The sequence below is a fragment of the Etheostoma spectabile genome, unplaced genomic scaffold (assembly GCF_008692095.1).
Source record: "Etheostoma spectabile isolate EspeVRDwgs_2016 unplaced genomic scaffold, UIUC_Espe_1.0 scaffold00569432, whole genome shotgun sequence".
In the NCBI taxonomy this organism is placed as follows: Eukaryota; Metazoa; Chordata; class Actinopteri; order Perciformes; family Percidae; genus Etheostoma; species Etheostoma spectabile.
In genome coordinates, this window is record NW_022605126.1 from 29,971 (window position 1) to 52,688 (window position 22,718).

The window sequence follows — 22,718 nt, forward strand, 5'->3', positions numbered from 1 at the left end:
AATACAGTTATAAACCGGAACAGAAAATAATGGTATTTTACTGGGCATTTTATGGTAAGTAACTGTAGAAATGCAGTAAAGTTGAACAGTGTACCGCAAATTCAAAATGTACAGTAAATCACTGTAAATTAAATGTTAATACCCATAATGCAATGTTTATTACAGTAATGAACCAGAAAATAAAGTTATGGTATTTTACTGGACATTTTGTGGTAACTGTAGAAGTTACAGCAAAGTCTAACAGTGTAGGATACGTACGTAACTACAGCTCTTATCTAATACCGGACAAATGTCAGAGATCATACAGATCTTTCTGCAGACCTTCTGCCAGCTATATTCCAATTTCCGTACCGGGAGTTGAACCCAGGCAACCTTGATGAAAACAAGGAATCCTAACCGCTGGACCATATGGGAATGACTACTTATTAATAACAGGCATTTCATGAATCAATCCATAGTCTGGCAAAAAAAATTATATATGAAAAGCCGTCTTGGTTCATCTTTCCACTGTTCCTACAATCACCACTCTGGTCTGGTTGGAAACTAAAGGATCTAAACTAAAAGGATGTTCCTCTTTAACTAAAAGGTCTATCTCTGAAGGGATCCATCCCATAATGTTATCACACACTTAGAATAATAATCTTAGTCTGTCAGCAGCAACAACACAACTTTTAGTGGACACTGACTTTACCTTTAAATTAGGAGTTTAAACAGAGACACAACAGGAAGAATAAATCCATCAAATCAAGTCCCCAATAATCAGCATGTGGCCTTGTTTTATTTCAGGTAGTCAGCATGGAGCTGTTCCACATTCCCAGACATTTAAAACAAGTCAATCATTGGCGTTATCCTACGAGTCAGATGAATAAATCAGCTGTTTGCTATTTGAGCTGCTCTGTTTCCTGCTGCTCCGTCATTCTTTAGTGTCCTCTGGAAACAGGTTGCTGTCCTTTATGTTTCTTTTGGATGACATCATCAGTGTCTTTGCTTTAGTCTGAAGAAACTCCAACAGATTTAAAACCACATGCAGTCACAGAAAAAACAAACAGGGAATAGAAAATGTCAGACAAAGAATATGAAATGAAAAGTCCCCAAAGTAGGAAAATATAATGTCAATCTACCAAACAGCAATAACTGGAGAGCATCCAATTAAACATGGCCGACTTCCAGTATGTCGGTAATGAAGAGAGGAATGTTTGGACATATTACAGATTCATTTTATTTTTATTTAACCTTTATTTAACCAGGAACAATCCCATTGAGCTACAGTAACTCTTCTTCCAGGGAGTCCTGCCAAGACCGGCGGCAATAAGTTTCATAATACATAAAAGACAGGACAATGGTTCCATACTACACCACAAATCTCTATAGATACTACAACACAAACAAGATACTACAAAACAAACAAAATACTACACTTAACTTAAGCCAATGCATACATGCAACTTAAAATCAGGTTCCACTGAGATTTGAACTCAGATCGCTGGAGTCAAAGTCCAGAGTGCTAACCATTACACCATGGAACCCTTAAAAGTGTTGCAAGGGTTTGCCTGGAAGTTTCTTTCATAATATCCACATGTATGCTATTGAAGGCACACAACAGTGACAATGAAGATGAAAAAGCAACAATTGCTTGCCAACTTAAGTCATTTAGTTAGCTAAGCGTTCAGAGGATGTGGGAAAGGCAAGTCAAGAACAGGTTTTGAAGGACTTGCCACAGACAGTGAATACAGCAGTAACTATGTCTACTGTGTACAAACACATGGTAACTTTACATCTGTTGACAATAAAGATTCTCACAAAACGCTGCACTTGCAATTGCGTTTCTTGGGCACATTCATGTCCTCTTACATACAAAGAACTGATAAATTCTTTAATCACGATATCATGTGTCAGACATTAGTTCCAGATGAAAACACTGGTTGTCAGAAGTGGGATTTTAACCCACGCCTCCAGTGGAGACTGCAACCTGAACGCAGCGCCTTGGACCGCTCGGCCATCCTGACTGATCCAACAGATGTTCAGTAGGACCTGTTTAAAAAATTATAAGATAGTGAATTAAACATGTCACTCTATTGTAGGTTCTCAGTCATCCATGTCATAGTTAACAAGGGAAGGTTTCTCAACTGTCAGTCCAAATATATGGGTGTTCATGGAGACATGGAAGAAAGTCACCATTGTGGCAATGTGCTTGACAATGGCATGGCATTGCGCGTGATGTGAAGGGAATGTGCAATACAGGCCAAATCCTATGGTGGGAATCAAGATCCACCAATGTTTCTGTCCACAATGTCCACCTGAATCCAGAAATGTCCCTGCCAGATGGGAAATAGACTGACAATTGGGTCACATTGTGCAATTATCTTCAAAATGTCCAACTGAGTCCACGAATAAACCTGCCAGATGGGAAATAAACTGATAACTGTCTTCATGGTCTAAAAGTGTCATATATTGCCGTACAATTCCCACAATGAGTCCAGATGTGTCCGTTTTGGTTCCTGATCCATGCTATTACCCCAAAAGTGCACAACTAGGCCAAGGGACATTGGACTTGGTAAAAGGTCCTCCGCAGAAGTTTTGTCTCTCATCCAAGAGACTTCTTTAGTTTTTTACACAGAAAGGGTTTGACACAGTGCCCACTCCCCCACCCATATCTGACAATTGAAAGCTGTGGGGAAAGGGGGGTTCCAAAGCTAATAGACCATTCAACAAGCAATTCTGATGCACTATACTGGCCCATTCAGGATGAACACTGTATACTCTGACTGCAGCAACACAAGTTCAAATTTCAGTGATAGCTTATTTTTATGGTGATTATGAGACTGAATACAAAGTGTGTATCCCCCATGTAACTCAAAGCCTATCACTTCCAGTCAATACTGTCAAGTTTGGAGCTCCTTCTGATTACATTAACAACCAGGTGACTCCTCAACATGCCCCCACCAACATAAGCTTACTTTAAACTAGATGTGGAAAGTTGAAAGGTTGAATGTTTTCACCTGTGCTGTGGCTTAAAACCAGGTTCCACCGAGATTTGAACTCAGATCGCTGGATTCAGAGTCCAGAGTGCTAACCATTACACCATGGAACCTTCGAAAGAGTTTGCTAGGCAGTTTCTTTCATTATATCTACATGTGTGATATTAAAGGCACACAACAATCACAACAATTAAAATATCACGCCCCAATATATTCTCGGTTTTGAGTCCTCGCCCCTACTATTTACGACATGGCCGGACGTAATCCGGCTTAGAAGCAGCACTTTTCAGGGGTGGAGATTGAAACCCTGACATCTCAGTTTAATTTGCAGTAAAGTATACACCTACATGTAAAGTCTACCCATATTTAAATAAACACACGGTAGCAAAGTTTATGCAGTGTTTTTTAATTTTACTCGTGTTTTTTTCGTGAGTCAGTGTAAATATTAGTGCAAATCAGTATTACACTGTTTTTCAGGTTGTTGTGGCCGAGTGGTTAAGGCGATGGACTTGAAATCCATTGGGGTCTCCCCTCGCAGGTTCGAATCCTGCCAACAACGAGAGGCGCTCTTTAATTGTGGTCACACATCTCATTATAACAAATGGCAGATGTACCTTCATGGACAATACTATAATATCAAATAGTTACTGGAAGCCACTGATGCATCTCTGAGCATTTATTTTCATTCTCAATGCCCAAATGTGTTGCAGTTGATATGGCTTTGGTTCCCAGCCAGTAACTTTCTTTGAGTGACGTTACTTGCTGTATTTGTCAAGAAGTAACCAGAAATGTTACTCTCCCAACCCGGTTTGATAAAACATTAGATCTCTGTTATATCGCACAAATAAGGGAACATAACAATCAATTAAGCTGCCTCCATGAGGATCCACAGACATAGACATGTTCCACCACCCGCAATTAAGCCTGTCTCCTCAGCTTCTAGACGCCGCTGCATCACCATGCATCGGCGTTTGTGACAGTTTCTCACAGTTAGCAAAGCTCACATAAAGCAAATGCTTGTGACTTAAAGATCGAGCTCCCTGGAGGGATCCAACTCTGGGATTTATCCTTCTGCAGAAGACCACAGAGGCAGCTTCTCCAATTTCTGAGTAACAGGAAAATAGCCTGATAAGCATACCTGTGAAGCGCAACCTCAAAAAGCCATAAAGCAAATGCTTGTGGCTTAAAGATCGAGCTCCCGCTCATAAAATATCAGGGAGGTGCAGTCTCTGTGGCGCAATAGGTCAGCGCAGTCGGCTGTTAACCGAAAGGATGGTGGTTCAAGTCCACCCAGGGACGTTTGTTGCTTAAATAACCTGGAGTGAGCCAACTCTGGGATTTATCCTTCTGCAGAAGACCATAGAGCAGCCCAAAGATAACCCAAGTGTCCTTACCTCTATTAGAAGGTACAGTTCTGCAAACCATGTAAATATTAATCTTTACGGTCATCAGAGATGGGAACTAACAAAACACAAATACTTCATTACTGTACTCCAGTTGAATTTTCAGGTATTTTTACTTTACTATTTATTTTTTGGGCGACTTTTTACTTCTACTCGAATATCGGTACTTTCTACTCCCTACATTTTACAAAATTGGCTTGTTACTTTAGTTTTGTACTAAAGGTTGTCTATCAGGTGTGATTTGGAGTCCATGTCGGAGAATAGCGCGGACATGCGCCTCACACCACGAGCAGGCGCGCACGGCACACGGAGACAAAAATGAGAGAAAAGAAAAAGAGACGAGCTGTCTGGAGGATAACCAGCTGAGAATGTGTGTGCGTCTTTGAGAACTGTAAGTCATATAACTGATGTTGTCAGTTCATGTAAGCCTGTTGTTGTGTTGGTCTGTAGTTCTGGTACATTTAAAAGTTAGCTTGTTTACGTTCTTCTACTGTTGGCTAGGTTACACCTGGCTGTTGATTCGATATAATGGCGATTGTTGAACGTCCTTGCTCATTAAGATAATGTAATTAGTAGTTGGTTTATTGTTATTATTTACTAGCATATATGATTCCTATACATTGTGTATGGTAGCCTTTACAATGTTGTTTATTTCATTTATTACCACACACACATTCATAGCAGAGCTGCCCCCCCCCCCATGTTTATACTGATGATTGATTGTAATAAATCAACAGAGAGAAGTTGTCTCCGTCTGTGTTTTAACAGACACACCTGGGCCGAAGTTGGAAACCACAATTAGCTTTAAATCCAGTTCTAATCTAGTCCTCACTAAATTTCAAATAATTTCCCTGGAGTTACCATTACAAAATTTAATCTAATTAAATTGGAACATACACAGACTTCTCACAAAATCACACTTGAATTCATATCTTGCTACTCGGTCAGAATCTTATTAACCTGGAGTCCCAGTCTCTGTCAATATATATAGGCTATATGTTTATATATGTTTTAGGCCTATTGGCAGACGGCCATTTAAAATGTAGGCAATGGCATATAAAGAATAAAGAACAAAGAGTCTTTTCTCCATGTCTACTGTAGTTTCTCAGTGTGCTCTCTAGTAACATGTGTCTGGTCCAGGGAGCTTTGTCATTCATAAGGCTACTTTTACTTTTATATTTTAAGTATATTGCTAAGCCTGTACAGATGGAGGAGAGATGAAATGTGTCAGTAATATAGGAGATTGTTGGCTGGAAGTATGGAGATACTAATATGCATTTCTTAAAAGGAGAAAACTAAAAATATTCTATGGTCATGTAAGTATCTGTTTTCCAATAAAAAGATTGACTTGAGAATAATTACTTGGTCTATAAGTGATGCTCAGAGGCCCGACATGGCCCTTCTATGTTCATGTTAGTATGTGTTTTCCAATAAACATTTGACTTGAGAATAATTAATTAGTCTATGAATGATGCTCAGAGGCCCCACATGGCCCTCACCTTGTTCGGCTTATTGAAGAGGCAGCTCCCGCCCCCCTGGAGCAAGAACTGGATGTACTCATCAACGCTGCAGCGAGAAAACTTTCTGGGTAGATAGTATCTGCATTCGCACACGCACGCGCGCACACACACACGCACGCACACACACAGATCGAGACCAGGACATGACAAAAAAATTAAAAACGGCTCAATACTTTTCTGCCAGTAAGGAACGTGGGTGTCTGTGCCACCACTTTGCAATCTGACATAAATGTTACCATCTGTAGTAGGATATAACTCATATGAATAATTCAAATCTGTATGGTTCCCTCTGTTTAGGAGAGCCAAATCACATTAAAAAAATCACATTCTGTGTAGTAAATACTTTTAATTATTAATTTTGTAATTCTTTCAAGGTGGTGGGCATGCTGGTGTCTGATGTTTCAACGCATCAAATACAAGCTGTGATTGAGATTGTGAGTAAAAGTCAAAGCATCCCTCTGTTACCGGTGTTTAATTGTCTAATTAAGCAAAATGAACAGAACAAATTGCAGCGACAAGAAAACAGTCTTGCTGTTTAATTTTGTCAACAAACAGAGAAGAGATTACTTTTACAGGTCTGTTGTGTTTTGTTTTTGTTGTTCACATCAGTGTGCTATGATGTGAATTTTTACCCTGTGTCTTCCATGATGCAGCCCAGCTAAGCATCTGGGCACCTGCAGTCCCCTGTAATGAAGACAAGGAGGAAGAAGAGCATAGATGAGTGGGAAAAGGTGACTCAAAGGAAAGGAAAGGAAAGGAAAAACATAATGTGTTAATTGGCATTTACAACCCAAGATATAACACTTCACGTGCTGCAGCGAGAGTTATGATCAGCAAAGAAGAATAGACTTTCCATAGAACTGGCACCTAGTGACAGAGGCATGGAGAGCCTATAGTGTGTGCACTGAGCTCTTGTCCTGACGTTAAATAATAGGCATAATGGCTCTTCAACATTAGTCAGAGCCCAGTGTTCAGTGGCAGCAATGTTCTAACCACCGCCCCCTCCTTCTTGGACACAGGTGACTTGTCACCCAATAGAAGAGTCTAATGACAGAAGAGAACTGATGGACACGGATACAACACCCAACTCTCTCTCCAACACCCCCCCTCAAAACCATCCCTCCTCCTCTCAATCCTTCCCACACTGATCTTGCTTTGATCATTTATTCAGTTAAGCGCCTGGTTTATTAGATCTCTCTATCGCCCCCCTGCATTATCAAGGTTTCATGTTATCTTTTACCTGCAGAGTTGCGTACATTGTTCCACCTCATGCCGATGTTCTGGCCGAGACTCTGGCACAAAGTGATGGCCTACATTCCCATACTGGAACAAATACCCATTGGAAAACTTTATTTTGAGATGGGGACAACGTTAATATACAATGCTAAAGTTAACTTGGGCTGCACCAAACATGATGTACTTAAAACCAGGATTAAAGTAATGATAATGATAAAATAAGGGCTACAGCCAGCAGCAAGTTTAGCTTAGCATAGAGACTGGGAGCAGGGCTCTGTCAAAACGGTGACAATAGCCTTAAAAGTTGTTAAGTCTGTACAAAAACAACATAAGTAAAGAAGTTAAATCAATACTTCTACTTTTACTAGAGTATTTGTTAACACAATTATCTGTTCTTCTACTTGAGCACGGGCAGTGAGTACTTTTGCCATCTCTGACGGCCTCTGTATTGTTCTGTTTAGAGTATGTATATATTGTGTGTATAGACTAGTGTGTATATTTTTTTGTTTCGGTTGTTTTGTGTTTTGTGTGTAAGCACAGTGTGAGCAACACTGCTCCAAAGACAAATTCCTCGTATGTGTCCTCATACCTGGCGAATAAAGCTGATTCTGATTCTGATTCTGGTATGCAGGTCACTTGATGTAATCCAAGCAAATACATAAGGCCCCACCCAACAGTTTTGTGATACATGGCGTGTAACTGTATGATCCAGCTTGTTGCTGTGACCAAGAAACCACCAGCACAATGACTGATACATCATCAGTTCCCAAATTTTCTTGGATGCCAAATATTTGAATTCAAAGTCAGAATCCAGTTGACATGTAAGAACAGTACAATGCACGTCCAGCTTCTACATTTCCGCATGAGTCAGCTTCCCCCAATTTCTGAGTAACAGGAAAATAGCCTGATAAGCATACATGTGCAGCTCAACCTCAAAAAGCCATAAAGCAAATGCTTGTGGCTTAAAAATCGAGTTCCCACTTATAAAACACCAGACAGGCGCAGTCTCTGTGGCGCAATAGGTCAGCGCAGTCGGCTGTTAACCGAAAGGATGGTGGTTCAAGTCCACCCAGGGACGTTTGATGCTTAAATAACCTGGAGTAAGCCTACTCTAGGGTTTATCATTCTGCAGATGAATATAGAGCAGCCCTAAGATAACCCAAGTGGCCTTACCTTTATCTAAAGGTACATTTCTGAAAACCATGTACTGTACATATTAATCTTTACGGTCATTGGTATGCAGGTCACTTGATCTAATACAAGCAAACACATAAGGCCAGACTGAGACAAAAAGTGAGAGAAAAGAAAAAGAGACTAGGTGTCTAAAGGATAACCAGTTGAGATTGTGTGCGTCTTTGAGAACTGTAAGTCATATAACTGATGTTGTCAGTTCATTTAAACTAATGAGGAAGAATTTGACAGATGAAAATCAAGTCCTTATTCTTTCAAACATCACACCTGAGTCTCTCAAGTCCTGACCATTCCCTGACTGGGAATCGAACCCGGGCCGCGGCGGTGAAAGCGCCGAATCCTAGCCACTAGACCATCAGGGAGTCACATCTTTCAAATTTATCTTTGTAGATGTGAGTTTTCTTTTCACTTACTGGAATGACTCATTGTTTTAGGCGAGGAGTGGCGCCTGGCTAGAGCTTCAGAAGGAAGGCCATGACAGATTACACATCTGTCACATAGTCAGTTTGTATTCTTAAATACCAAGTCTCTTGCTGTTCCTTGACTAGTTGGCCACCCCTGCTTTGCATCGCTCCAGGTATGTAGAAAAAAAATCTGTTATGCACCTTTGCATTGCGCTAAAATGTCAAAATTTGGACCTGAATCCAACAATAACATTACTTGACACTCACATACATTGGTTTTCAGTTAAAAATGTTGGTTAGGGGTTTAGTTACTGCTTGAATTGTTATTGAGATGGAGGCAGATGAAGTGTTTATGACCCATCAATGATGACAAAAGGATACATCCACTGTCGGGGGTCTGCTTTAAAGGAAATGGTACTCTTTAAAACGTTAAACTAATGAGGAAGAATTTGACAAATCAACCAAAAACGTACTCTTTTAAATCTGTATCTGTCAAGTCCTGACCATTCTCTGACTGGGAATTGAACCCGGGCCACGGCGGTGAGGGCGCCAAATCCTAGCCATTAGACCATCAGGGAGTTACATCTATCAAATTTAATTTAACATATTGTTGGTTATATTGTTTTAGGCAAGAAATGGCGCATGGTTAGAGATTTAGAAGACAGTGGTGCAAAATGCAAAACTGCCTGTTTCGATTTAATTACATGGTAAAAATACAAAAACAGAGGTGTAGTGATTACCTGGAAATGCTTCTGGTAGTTACTGTCAAACATCCAAGAATCAGTGATGGAAAATGCAAAACTGCCTGTTTCAATTTTATTACATGGTAATATTAGAATAACAGAGGTGCAGCGATTAGAGGTGCAGAGATTACCTGGAAATACTTACCATGAAATATGTCTTGTCCTTCACGTACGTAACGCTGTGCAATCTGACCAGCAGCTAAACACCTTCCACCATCAAGCACTGGCGACTGGGATCATTGTAACACGTTTATTTGAGTAACAAAGGGTGAAACTGGGAGAAAACACAATGACCAGTTACTTAGATAGTAATGAGTCACAGATATTAAACAAAGATAATTGTAAAACAATATAACTACACAACAGGCTAGCAAAAATGTAAGATGAAATAAAGAAACGTAATGTATTGTTATACAGTGTACGTAGTATAACCTATGTTGGGTATCTAAATAAACTAAGATATACTTACATGTGGCATTACCCAAGATAAAAGTGGCAAACTAGCTTACTGAAGTATACCGTCAGTTAGGGCTGAACAATATTGTGTTTTAGCATTGACATCGCGATGTGCGCATGCGCAAAAGTCACATTGCAGGACGTTACGATGTTGACGTTAATACTTTTTTGCTGCTTGATAGAAAAGTAACCTTTCACCGTTTCTCCTTTACATGATTATTACCATCCGACGTTCCCCTTTAAGACAGGTAGCCATGTGGGCAACGTGTGGATGTGACGTTAGTCCGACGGGGTTTGGTATGGGAAGTGAGGCTCTTCGTGTGTAGAAAAGTAGCCTACAGCTGGCAACAGCTGCCTCTGACACAGTGATGTCATAGTATTTGATGGGTAGTGAGTGACGCTACAGTAGTTGGGGTTTTATGTTCTCCTCAAATACAAACTAAACCCCCTGATTAATGCAACATAATCACAACGTCTCCCGGCCATTTCCCACCGCACAAAGCTGCAACCAGTCAGGCTAAAGCTAATATAGTTAGCTTAAAGAAACAAGCAGAAAGCTGCTACCAGCCAGGCTAAAGCTAAAATAGTTAGCTTAAAGAAACAAGCAGGAAGCTGCTACCAGCCGGTCTAAAGCTAATATAGTTAGCTTAAAGAAACAAGCAGAAAGCTGCTACCAGCCAGGCTAAAGCTAAAATAGTTAGCTTAAAGAAACAAGCAGAAAGCTGCTACCAGCCAGGCTAAAGCTTATATAGTTAGCTTAAAGAAACAAGCAGTAAGCTGCTACCAGCCAGGCTAAAGCTAATACAACTAGCCCAAAGAAACAAGAGGCATGCAGGTCTGGTCAGTTTATCAAACTGACGAGCTGACCCCGCTAGTCGACCACAACCTGAAATTTAGAGGAAGCAACATGCAGTCACTGTCATTCACGTTAACCTGGATTGATTATTATATGAATACAATGGTGTCATGCTAGTCAACCAACGTATTTCTACCTGATGTCCCTCTCCAAAATCACTTCAGAAGAGTAATGTTAGTCACAGCGCTTACTTGCTTTGGTGTTTGTAAAGCAATAAAGTTCAACAAAGAATATGAAGGTAAATATGGTGCAAATGTGAGAGCGCGTAGATGTGATGTGAGCACTTAGAGAATATGATTTCAGAGCTTGTAGAAAAAAATTCTGTACTTGTACTTTATTTCATTTTATTATTTCATTCACTTCAGTCACTTTTCCACAGCGGCGAGTCTGCACCCTCGACTTTTGCAACACTTCTTGCGATACATTTGGTGCAAAACTAAGTTGTACCTGTGGACTTAGTCTGTGGAGCTCTGAGCCAACAGGATGGGGGGGAGGGGGCAGCAGGGTTTTTATCCCCAGATGAGGGACAACTGTGTCCGGCTTATTTATGTAGCATGAAAGCTAGCATAAGCTTACTAGCATCTAGCCCGCTTCTAAATACTGTAAATACCTTTTAATTATCTCAACACTTTTTAACAGTTAAACTGAAACACTGGAGCTCCAGGTGCTGCAGACGCAGACGGACCGCCGTCAGTGGGGCTCGGCCAGCGGGGAAACATCGCTAGAAATCTCCGCTGCCGACCTCAACGGGATCTGATCTCCAGCGAGACATGGAAAGCTCCAGACCCGATAGCAGCGGCACAACCCCCCGGGAGCCCACCGCCAGTGTTGGTGGAATAGCATGCTACATAAATAAGCCGGACAGAGTTGTCCCTCACAGAAAAAAACACAGGTCAAATTAAAAAAACACTGCATAAACTTTGCTACCGTGTGTTTATTTAAATATAGGTACACCTACATGTAGAGTGACAAGATTGCAATATAAGCCTGTATATTAATATTAGGACTATCCATATGTCAAGGGTGTATATTTTCATTAGGCGGTGCACTACAGCCCGATCCAGCAGAGGAGAGTTCTAGCCCAACCAGGCTCCTCTTTTTACATTGTAAGCCTCACTGGGTGTCCAAACTAAAATGATAAGAGGCAACTTGGTAGACTCCTTACTGATGTTTATATCTGTGCTCACAATGCCCTGTTTTTTTAAAACACCAGCCAATCACAAGTGTTACATGTGTATAATCAATGTGTGAGTAATTAGGAAGCTCACATAAAAGATAGTTGCAGGGTCTACCAAATGTTTAACTTCACTACCCGTAAGCTGTTGGAACCTTGTTTGCCACAAGATCCAACACTTCTCCTAAAAATGTCAATCACAGACTTTCCAGCCGTTTGTCATGGGCATCAGAGTAGAGTGGCGCAGCTGAAGCGTGCTGGGCCCATAACCTAGAGGTCGTTGGATCGAAACCATCCTCTGCTAATTCCTGTGCTTTGTATCAACATCAAGTCTATTTCAAGTCTGTGGATGTTTAACAAAGCATTTGATGTTGCAAGTGTCTCCACCTGCTGAAGAGTAAACATAAAGTCATGTTGAGATTATGTCTTCCATAAAAAAAGAAACTACAGTGCTCACAGCCTTTTATTCCTGCTGTAACACCCATAAAAACTGGAGTGTAATACAGTAAATATACTACACTACAAGTAATAAATACTGTAAATAGAAACTGTAAAACATGTACGTTCAAAGTGCTTGTTGTGTTGTTTACCAGTCAGATTATCACAGGAGGTAATATCTGTTGCAGCTCTTTTAAAGACTCTACCATAATACCTGCTGGAGATGCCAGGTCCTCATACATGTAAAGCATGAGCTCTACCACTGAGCTACATCCCCTGAAGATTTTGAAATTCTTTTGACTTTTTTCTGAGATAGACTTAGACTTATCTTTATTAATCCCTTTGGGATGACTCCCGCAAGGAAATTGAAATATGCGGTGGCTTGAAATCAAACCTGGGCTGCTATGCTATGGTATAAATCTTAGTCGAAAAGTAACACACCTGTTGCCTTTCTGCTGGACAACACAATGTTCACTGCAAATCTTGTAAGACAGATTGATAAGAAATACCTTGGTGGAGACTGGTTGCTTCCAGTACCTTTGAGATAAGACAATATTGTTTATGAAGGCACATCTGCGATTTAGTATACTTTGATGTGTCATTGGTTGGCTACCACTCTTAAAATACAGCGCTCGTTGTCGGCAGGATTTGAAACTGCACGGGGAGACCCCAATGGATTTCTAGTCCATCGCCTTAACCACTCGGCCACAACAACGTGACAAGTGGCTGAATACCTGTTTGCACAAATGTTCATAAACGTTTCTATTGGTTAAGCCTGTAACTTAAGATGTCATTGTAATCACATTCAGATAACCTCAAATAAAGACACTGATGATCATTGTGTTCATAAGTGCTTCTCTTTGGGGTTGTCTTGGTTGTGAGTTCATCATCAGACACTAACACATGCAGAGCAAGTATATTTCACCAGTTGTCCACCGCTGGCTAAATAAATAAAAGAATGGGAGTTTTGGAATAGATATTCAGCACTAACTGGTACTTTCTATTGCTGAATGAGCTCTATCTGGAGGAAAAAGGAGTTGCCCCAAAGAAGGTTATTGGACTCTAGTTGACCACTCATAGACTGTTAATGGCATACACTGGGATGATGGTTGTCTATTCATGAAGCCATTCATTACTTACAATAGTCAGTTTTTTTGTTTCTTGTTATGTCTCGGCAAGAAGTATTATACTTTTGGGTTGTCTGTCCATCTCTACATCAGAATCAGAATTTCTTTATTGATCCCTGAAGGGAAACTCTGGAAAAGACTGCTCCTTCGAGCCAGATTTGAACCAGTCTCAATGCCCAAATGTATTACAAGATTTGAAGTGAACATCACATTGTCCAGAGATGGTGGTATAGTGGTGAGCATAGCTGCCTTCCAAGCAGTTGACCTGGGTTCGATTCCCAGCCATCGCAGTAACTGTTTTTGGGTTGTGGTACTTTCTTTTTTTACAAGAAGTCAGCAGAAAGGTTACTTGCCCAACCTGGTTTGATAAAATCTCTTTGAGCTGCATGATTATGGCCAAAATGATAACGACAATTACTTTGATCAATATGGAGATCACGATTAATTATCACAATTATTTGTTGATTTTCTAGTCCAAAGTGTTGGAAATGAAGGTTTCACCAATCGTTGAACCTCAGGTTAACCAGGAACAATCTCAGCAAAGTTATTGATGGATGATTCTAGTTACTTCACCAAGTTCAGGCCAAATGCCACAGCTGTAAGACATCACATTGTTTGCCTTCCAGCTATGTAATATATGCAAATAGCAGTGGTGGGATTTGAACCCACGCCTCCAGAGAGACTGGAGCCTTAATCCAGCGCCTTAGACCACTCGGCCACACTACCTGCTATTATCAACTTTCCACATCATGACAAACACAGGCCCCGTAATCAACGTTATGCTTGTTAATGTTATTGGAAAACTTGATGTATACAAGCAAATACTTAAGGCCCACCCAACAGTTGTGTGATATGTGGCGGGCAACTATGTGGCGGGACTCATATTACTCGGATAATACTTGTACTCGGCAAAAGTGCTTTATCCGTACCGGATACTCGTTTCAGCCGGATACTCGGATCATCCCTAATATAAACATCAACTTTCTTTTTATTATATCATCACCATTCCTTTTGTCTTCATCAAAATTCATTATGACATCAACTTTCTTTTAGATTTATGCATATTCACATCAACTTTCTTTTTCTAAATGCATATAAACATCAACTTTCTTTTTATGTATCATCACCATTCATTATGTCATCATCACTATTCATTATGACATCAACTTTCTTTTTAATAAAAGCATATACTCATCAACTTAATTTTTGATTAATACAAATACAGATCAACTTTCTTTTTAATAAATGCATATATACATCACATTTCTTTTTTATTAATGCATATACACATCACTTACTTTGATATTAATGCATATACACATCAACTTTCTTTTTAATAAATGCATATACACATTAACTTTCTTTTAGATTAAAGCATATACACATCAACTTTCTTTTAGATTAAAGCATATACACATCAAATTTCTTTTTGAATAATGCATAGACACATTCATTATGTCATCATCACAATTCATTATGACATCAACTTTCTTTTTAATGAATGCCTAACAAATCTAATTTCTTGTTGATTAATGCATATACACATCAACTTTCTTTTAGATTAATGCATATACACATCAACTTTCTTTTTCTTTAAGATAAGATGGTGCTTGAACATGAAGAGCTTTGTAGGTGAGAAGAAGGATTTTAAATTCTATTCTGGATTTTACAGGAAGTTAATGCAGAGAAGCCAAACCAGAAGAAATGTGATCTCTTTTCCTGGTTCCTATCAGAACACGTGCTGCAGCATTCTGGATCAGCTGAAGAATCTTTATGGACTCTTTTAAGCAGCCTGATAATAAAGAATTGGAGTAATCCAGCTTAGAAGTAACAAATGCGTGGACTAGTTTTTCTGCATCAATTTTCGACAGGATACTCCTGAATCTCTGAATGTGATGACTACTGCACTGGGGAAACTTCGGTAGGCCTGGCCACGATTTCACGTCAGGGAGATTTTTCCGTGAAGGTTATGGAGAGTTTAACTTTGCAGAGTTTGATTATGCAAAGTCAATACAAACAAAGAAATGTGTTTCTGCCCTGTTTCGAACAGGGGACCTTTCGCGTGTTAGGCGAACGTGATAACCACTACACTACAGAAACTGACGAAATGCATTTATTTTGCATATTTGTGGGAAAATGCATTTTTATTTTACTGCAAATGTTACAAATGCTACAAAATAGAGATTTTAAACTAGATTCAGTCACAGAGTCATCTGTAAACAGATTGCACCATTGTGCTACTCATTAGTGGGTCCACTTCAGTTATGTATTGAAGCACATCCTTAGAGCTAATGGCCCTCATTTATTAACCTAACGTACGACAGGCTTCACGTGAGATTCATGAAACGTTCGTATCACACCAATCAGAGCGTAAGAATGATCGTACATTGATAAATGCAGCGGCTAGAAACGATTGTAATTTAAATATCACGCCCCAATATATTCTCAGTTTTGAGGCCTCGCCTCTATTATTTATGACATGGCCAGACATAATCCGGCTAAGAAGCGGCACTTTTCAGAGGTGGGGATTTAAAGCCTGACATCCCAGGTGCTCTGGTGCAGCCAGATACCACCAGGCCCAGGGGAATATGCCGCCTAAGAAAAATGCAATCCTACCCGATGAGAAGAATAAACATTGTGAAAATAACGAAAATATGAATACATTAAACATATACGGGCATTGAACATATTGCTGCAGTCTCAGTCTTTGGATGGTATAGGTAGCGCCCCATCAGACATGTCATGATATCATGACGTGTTTAATTTACTATATAATAATTTTTGAGACAGGTCCTACTGAAGATCTGATGGATCAGTCAGGATGGCCGAGCGGTCCAAGGCGCTGCGTTCAGGTCGCAGTCTCCACTGGAGGTGTGGGTTCAGATCCCACTTCTGACAACTAGCCTTTTATTTTGGAACTAATGTCTAAGAGTTGATATTGGGAATAAAGAACTTAGCAGTTCTTTGTATTTAAGAGGACATGAATGTGCATGAGAAACGCAATTCCAAGTGCAGCATTTTGTGAGCATCTTTATTGTCAACACATGTAAAGTTCCTTAGGGGCCCGTAGTGGATGAAATGGTAAAACACTTGGCCCTGGATGCATAGAATTCCTGCCATATTGAGCGACAAAGTTTGGGTGTCCTGAAAAAAGGGTCTTGAACTCTATCTCGCCGACCTCTTTTTTTTACTGTTTGTTGTTATGTCACGGCAAGAAGTATTATGCTTTTGAGTCGTTTGTCCATCTCTACATCAGAATCAGAAATAAAAAAAACATCAGCTATATGCAGTCTCTGTGGCGTAATAGGTCAGCGCAGTCGGCTGTTAACCGAAAGGATGGTGACCTGCATACCAATGACCGTAAAGATTGATATGTACAGTACATGGTTTTCAGAACTGTACCTTCAGATAAAGGTAAGGCCACTTGGGTTATCTTTGGGCTGCTCTATATTCACCTGCAGAATGATAAATCCTAGAGTTGGCTTACTCCAAGTTATTTAAGCAACAAACGTCCCTGGGTGGACTTGAACCACCATAAGGCCAGACAGAGACAAAAAGTGAGAGAAAAGAAAAAGAGACTAGCTGTCTAAAGGATAACCAGTTGAGATTGTGTGCGTCTTTGAGAACTGTAAGTCATTTAACTGATGTTGTCAGCTCATTTAAAATAATGAGGAAGAATTTGACAAATCAAAATCAAGTCCAGGAACTTATTCTTCCAAACATCACACCTGAGTCTCTCAAGTCATGACCATTCCCTGACCGGGAATCGAACCCGGGCCGCGGCGGTGAGAGCACCGAATCCTAGCCACTAGACCATCAGGGAGTCATATCTTTCAAATTTATCTTTGTAGATGTGAGTTGTCTTTTCACTTACTGGAATGACTCATATTGTTTTAGGCGAGGAGTGGCGCCTGGCTAGAGCTTCAGAAGGAAGGCCATGACAGATTAGACATCTGTCACATAGTCAGTTTGTATTCTTAAATACCAAGTCTCTTGCTGTTCCTTGACTAGTTGGCCACCCCTGCTTTGCATCGCTCCGGGTATGTAGAAAAAAAATCTGTTATGCACCTTTGCATTGCGCTAAAATGTCAAAATGTAGACCTGAATCCAACAATAACATTACTTGACACTCACATACATTGGTTTTCAGTTAAAAATGTTGGTTAGGGGTTTAGTTACTGCTTGAAAAAATGAAAAGAATTGTTATTGAGATGGAGGCAGATGAAGTGTTTATGACCCACCAATGATGACAAAAGGACACATCCACTGTCGGGGTCTGATTTAAAGGAAATGGTACTCTTTAAAACGTTAAACTAATGAGGAAGAATTTGACAAATCAACCAAAAACTTGCTCTTTTAAATCTGTATCTGTCAAGTCCTGACCATTCCCTGACCGGGAGTTGAACCCCGGCCGCGGCGGTGAGGGCGCCAAATCCTAGCCATTAGACCATCAGGGAGTTACATCTATCAAATTTAATTTAACATATTGTTGGTTATATTGTTTTAGGCAAGAAATGGCGCATGGTAGAGATTTAGAAGGCAGTGGTGCAAAATGCAAAACTGCCTGTTTCGATTTAATTACATGGTAATAATACAAAAACAGAGGTGTAGTGATTACTTGGAAATGCTTCCGGTAGTTTCTGAAATAAAAAACATGAATCAGTGGTGGAAAATGCAAAACTACCTGTTTCTATTTTATTACGTAATATATTACAATGACAGAGGTGTAGTGATTACCTGGAAATGCTTCTAAAAGTAACGCAAACGCAGTAATGTTTTTTCCTTTTCCTGTAATGCACTAATAAACGCATTGCTAATTACATTTCGGTAATATTATACTTGTTTAAACATAACAAAAAACACAAACATTAACTTGTCAACAACAAGTGCTGGAGCTGTCATTCCGTGTCTCCCCGGTCTCTCAGCCCAAGAAGAGTTGCTGCATTTAGAGAGCCTTCACAGCAGCTCGCCTAGGCTTGGCGCATCCATCCTATCCAGTAGCCAGTCTGCAAAAGAGGTAGAAGTACCTGGCAGGTCTCTCCCTTCAGCAATTTGAGAACGCCAGCCCACTCCTTCTCATTGGTGCCTATCATCCACATCTCATCAACTAAAACGAAAAGTTGACTATATCGGCATATGCAAGTGAAGGAAGAATCAGCGGGTCGTCATGGATACAAGAATAGGGGACCCCATTCGTAGGGATCTGCACCGCCAATAAAATGTAATTTTTATATCGTCTTCCCTATATGCTTTTCATCTTGGATGCTTTTCTGTTGTTTAGACATGCTACATTCACTTAAAGTATCCAAAGTGCACAATACTCCACTGTACTCTGTTCAGTTGTTTACACACTAAGTCTGACTCAGTAGTGAGTGAAATGGAGCAGATGGACAGACACAGACCTTAAGTGGTGCCAAAGTAGCACACTTTTAATTAATTTCATTGGTTATCAGGCAAATAAAACACCTTCTGGGTATCCTAGTCACCCTGCAGTCAAAACTTCTGATAAAGGATTATGACCCTGGCCCGGAGAGGGTGTGTGCAGAAATACGGCGCACATTTTGGGTCCTCAGAAGGCGTGAGGCCATTCGTCCTCACCAGCACATTTGCGATGAGTGTCATCTGTGGTATAAACCAGTGACTCCCAAAATGGCCGACCTACTGGCAGCCCGCCTGCTCCTATTTAAGCACCATTTCAATCCACTGACATGCACTGTTTTGGGCCGTTCCAGGTGAAGGTGGGGTGGCGTCTCAAGAAGAAGTGTGTCACCACCTGGATTGTGCACTTAGATCTCCTCACCAGCATCGATGCTGACTCATTTCTGATGGCCCTGAGGAGGTCATTGCCCGCAGAGGGACTCCCACTGAGTTGTTCTCAGATCGTGGGACAAATTTCAGGGGAGGAGATAAAGAACTCCGAGAGGCCTTCGCTGTCCCCCAAAATAATGCAGAGCCTTACCAAAGTGTGTGTGGGCGGGGCATTAATTTTGACTGAGTGGGGAGTGAAATGGAGCAGATGGACAGACACAGACCTGTATTGGAGCCGAAGTAGCACACATATTAATTAATTAATCAATTTCAATAGGTATCAATGGTTTTCATTTGTGAGATGTATTTATTTTCAATTCAATTCAATTTCAATTCAATTTTATTTTTAGTATCAATACATAACAAGAGTTATCTCAAGACACTTTACAGATAGAGTAGGTCTAGACCACATTTCCAAGCAACAGTGCGACAGTGGCGAGGAAAAACTTCCTTTTAGGCAGAAACCTCGGTCAGACCCAGGCTCTTGGTAGGCGGTGTCTGACGGGTTAGGGTTAGAGTAAAGAGTAGAAATAACAAAAATAGAAAAAATAGTAGTTTGTAGCAGTTCTTTGTAGTAGTTCATGGCACAGCAGGGCACTGTGCGGCATTACAAGGCACAGCAGGACGTAGCTGGGCACCGCAGAGTGTAGCAGATGAACATGGAGCGGGACCATGGCGACAGCTGCTACCATGATTTTGGAGCATCCCTGATCCGAGGGAACATGCTGGGGAAAAAGAACATAAAGACTCCGGGGAATGACTCCCCAGAGCTAGGTTAGTAACAAGCATTTCTGGGACATGGATGCACATAAATGAAAAGATGGGAAGATAGAGGAGAGAGGAGCTCAGTGTATCAAGGAAGTCCCCAGCTGTCTAAAACTATTACAGCAAAACCAAGAGAGACAGGGTAAAGAGAGGAACCTGGTCGGGCTAGAACTCTCCCCAACCGGATCGGGCTGTTTTCAGGAGTTATTACGCTGCGAAACAGAGCCAGAACCAGAGACTGCATTTATCAATAAGAAAGTCGATGTGTATATGCATTAATATAAAAAAGTTGTTATGTATATGAAGAAATCTATAATAAACCTTGATGCGTATATAAGCATTAATCTAAAAGAAAGTTGATGTGTATATGCATTTATTAAAAAGAAAGTTGATGTCATAATGAATTATGATGATGACATAATGAATAGTGATGATGACATAATGAATGGTGATGATGAATCAAAAAGAAAGTTGATGTGTATATGCAGTAATGTAAAAGAAAGTTGATGTGTATATGCATTAATGAAAAAGAAAGTTGATGCGTATATGTATTAATATAATAGAAAGTTGATGTGTATATGCATTAATCTAAAACGAAGTTGATGTCATAATGAATAGTGATGATGACATAATAAAAAGAAAGTTGATGTGTATATGCATTAATCTAAAAGGAAGTTGATGTTATAATGAATTGTGACGATGACATAATGAATAGTGATGATGACATAATGAATGGTGATGATATAATGAAAAGAAAGTTGATGTGTATATGCATGAATCCAAAAGAAATTTGATTTGTTTATGCATTAATCAAAAAGAAAGTGGAAGTGTATATGCATTTATTAAAAAGAAAGTTGATATGTATATGCATTTATCAAAAAGAAAGTTGATGTCATAATGAATGGTGATGATAAATCAAAAAGAAAGTTGATGTGTATATGCATTAATCAAAACAAAAGTTGATGTGTAGATTAATGCATGTGCAGAAATAAAAAAAAAACCTTGATGCATATTTGCGTTAATCTAATAGAAGGTTGATGTGTATATGCATAAATCAAAAAGAAAGTTAATGTGTATATGCATTTATCAAAATGAAAGTTGATGTGTATATGCATTAATATAAAAAAGTTGTTATGTACATGAAGAAATCTATAAAAAACCTTGATGCGTATATCAGCATTAATCTATCAAAAAAGTTGATGTCATAATGAATAGTGATGATGACATAATGAATGGTGATGATAAATCAAAAAGAAAGTTGATGTGTATATGCCTTAATGAAAAAGAAAGTTGATGTGTATATGCATTAATATCAAACAAAAATTGATGTGTAAATGCATTAATCTACACAAAAGTTGATGCGTATATGCATTAGTCAAAAAGAAAGTTGATGTGTATATGAATTAATGTAAAAGATAGTTGATGTGTTTATGCAATAATCTAAAAGAAAGTTGATGTGTATATGCATAAATCAAAGGGAAAGTTGATGTGTATATGCGTTAATCTAAAAGAAAGTTGATTCATATCTGCATTAATATCAATGAAAGTTGATGTCATAATGAATTGTGATGATGTCATAATGAATAGTGATGATGACAAAATGAATGATGATGATAAATCTAAAAGAAAGTTGATGCTTATATGCATTTATTAAAAAGAAAGTTGATGTGTATATAAGCATTAATCTAAAAGAAAGTTGATTTGTATGTGCATTAATATAAAAGAAAGTTGATATGTATATGAAGAAATCTATAAAAAAACTTGATGCGTACATATGCATTAATTTAAAAGAAAGTTAATGTGTGTATGCATAAATCTAAAAGAAAGTTTATGTGTATAGGCATTAATCAAAAAGAAATTTGATTTGTATTTTCGTTAATCAAAAAATAAGTTAACGAGTATATGCATTAATCTAAAAGATAGTTTATGTGTATAGGTAAAACAAAAAGAAAGTTGATGTGTATATGCATAAATCTAAAACAAAGTTGATGTGTTTATGCACATCATGTAGGCGCTGTGGAAGACGGCTGCCTCTCCGGTTTTCTTGCTCTTTTTACTTCCTTGAGTGCAGTCTCTCTCCTACTCTCCCCAACTATCTCCTATTTTTGTCTACTTTGTTGTGTGGAGACTTTCTTTCTCTCTCCCACCTGCCTGCTGTTTTCCTGGGAAACTTTCGAAATGGAATTGATCATGCGGTCACTCAGCGCTATTGGCAAGTTTTTCTCACCCAAGTGTGCTTCACCGGGTGGAACATACGCTGCGGGCTACGCTCGCGATTCTTGGGAGAATTGGCGAGTGGTCTGCTTGGATGTTCTGAACGTGGGAGCTGTAGAAGATTTGTGGATAATTGAAATTCTGCTGGGAGGTTTTTTAGCCATGGGACTTGGAATCTTCCTGAATCATCGTGAAATTGGTAGGGCAGCAGCCATTAAATTTGCCTCAATGCTCTCTGGGGAATTAAAAAAGGGTTTGAATGTATTGGACGAGGAGCTGAAGGTTTTACATCAGAGGGCTGATCAGACCAGTGAACTGTCTCGTAACATCTCAGACCGGGCTGTGGAAGCGCGGAGAGGGATGGATGCCATCGGGGCTCAGTCGGTGGACCTGCTTCGTGCAACC

General features: G+C 39.6%; 1 long non-coding RNA gene and 10 other non-coding genes across 11 annotated transcripts; 4 read left to right on the forward strand and 7 right to left on the reverse strand.

Moving 5' to 3' along the window:
- Positions 1–1,454: 1,454 nt before the first annotated feature.
- On the reverse strand, positions 1,455–1,526 carry trnaq-uug (transfer RNA glutamine (anticodon UUG)). Its single transcript has one exon. It is a non-coding gene; the product is annotated as a tRNA-Gln (tRNA).
- Positions 1,527–3,019: 1,493 nt separating this feature from the next.
- Positions 3,020–3,091, reverse strand: trnaq-cug (transfer RNA glutamine (anticodon CUG)). The gene has a single exon. It is a non-coding gene; the product is annotated as a tRNA-Gln (tRNA).
- Positions 3,092–3,455: 364 nt separating this feature from the next.
- On the forward strand, positions 3,456–3,537 carry trnas-uga (transfer RNA serine (anticodon UGA)). Its single transcript has one exon. It is a non-coding gene; the product is annotated as a tRNA-Ser (tRNA).
- Positions 3,538–4,203: 666 nt separating this feature from the next.
- On the forward strand, positions 4,204–4,277 carry trnan-guu (transfer RNA asparagine (anticodon GUU)). Its single transcript has one exon. It is a non-coding gene; the product is annotated as a tRNA-Asn (tRNA).
- A 1,600-nt stretch (positions 4,278–5,877) lies between these two features.
- LOC116684978 (uncharacterized) lies at positions 5,878–7,175 on the reverse strand. Its single transcript, XR_004330879.1, has 3 exons — positions 7,142–7,175; positions 6,534–6,585; positions 5,878–5,980 (listed from the first exon to the last, which is right to left on the reverse strand). It is a non-coding gene; the product is annotated as an uncharacterized LOC116684978 (long non-coding RNA).
- A 966-nt stretch (positions 7,176–8,141) lies between these two features.
- trnan-guu (transfer RNA asparagine (anticodon GUU)) lies at positions 8,142–8,215 on the forward strand. The gene has a single exon. It is a non-coding gene; the product is annotated as a tRNA-Asn (tRNA).
- A 403-nt stretch (positions 8,216–8,618) lies between these two features.
- On the reverse strand, positions 8,619–8,690 carry trnae-uuc (transfer RNA glutamic acid (anticodon UUC)). Its single transcript has one exon. It is a non-coding gene; the product is annotated as a tRNA-Glu (tRNA).
- A 5,054-nt stretch (positions 8,691–13,744) lies between these two features.
- trnag-ucc (transfer RNA glycine (anticodon UCC)) lies at positions 13,745–13,816 on the forward strand. The gene has a single exon. It is a non-coding gene; the product is annotated as a tRNA-Gly (tRNA).
- A 354-nt stretch (positions 13,817–14,170) lies between these two features.
- On the reverse strand, positions 14,171–14,252 carry trnal-aag (transfer RNA leucine (anticodon AAG)). The gene has a single exon. It is a non-coding gene; the product is annotated as a tRNA-Leu (tRNA).
- Positions 14,253–15,553: 1,301 nt separating this feature from the next.
- trnav-aac (transfer RNA valine (anticodon AAC)) lies at positions 15,554–15,626 on the reverse strand. Its single transcript has one exon. It is a non-coding gene; the product is annotated as a tRNA-Val (tRNA).
- A 1,651-nt stretch (positions 15,627–17,277) lies between these two features.
- On the reverse strand, positions 17,278–17,349 carry trnae-cuc (transfer RNA glutamic acid (anticodon CUC)). The gene has a single exon. It is a non-coding gene; the product is annotated as a tRNA-Glu (tRNA).
- Positions 17,350–22,718: the final 5,369 nt, after the last annotated feature.